The sequence below is a fragment of the Cicer arietinum genome, chromosome 4, assembly GCF_000331145.2.
Source record: "Cicer arietinum cultivar CDC Frontier isolate Library 1 chromosome 4, Cicar.CDCFrontier_v2.0, whole genome shotgun sequence".
Classification (NCBI taxonomy): Eukaryota; Viridiplantae; Streptophyta; class Magnoliopsida; order Fabales; family Fabaceae; genus Cicer; species Cicer arietinum.
The window spans coordinates 53,596,633-53,597,092 of record NC_021163.2 but is presented as its reverse complement, the minus strand read 5'-3'; positions in this window follow the sequence as shown (position 1 = coordinate 53,597,092).

The following is a 460-nucleotide window of genomic DNA, read 5'->3' as shown; positions in this document are numbered from 1 at the left end:
AAGAGTGTAAACACAAATCAGATTAGATACATAGAAATTATGAAAGCAAAGAGAGAGAGAATAATGTCCTGCCTAATTGGTTGATTGGTGAAAAAATAGTAGAAGGAGATATGGAATGAAATCAAGAGGAGTTGAATGAATACTTTTAAACTTTGTTTATTTGTTAATATTATTTGTATTGTGAAATGTTTAAATATAGTCTCTCATTGTGGGAGATTGTTAACATGGTTGTTGATGATAGAGATCCGTGAGATATGGCAAAATTTTATAATATAAAAATATGATAAAATAGAATGTTTGATGCAAAATATAACATATTATATTAAAAAATAACAATGATAGATTGTGTTTAAAAAAAATTAAAACAAATTAATACTAAACTAATCAATATTATTAACAAAAAAAATAAAAACCCGGTATTATTAATTAAAAAATAATAATTAATATTACATTTAAAATG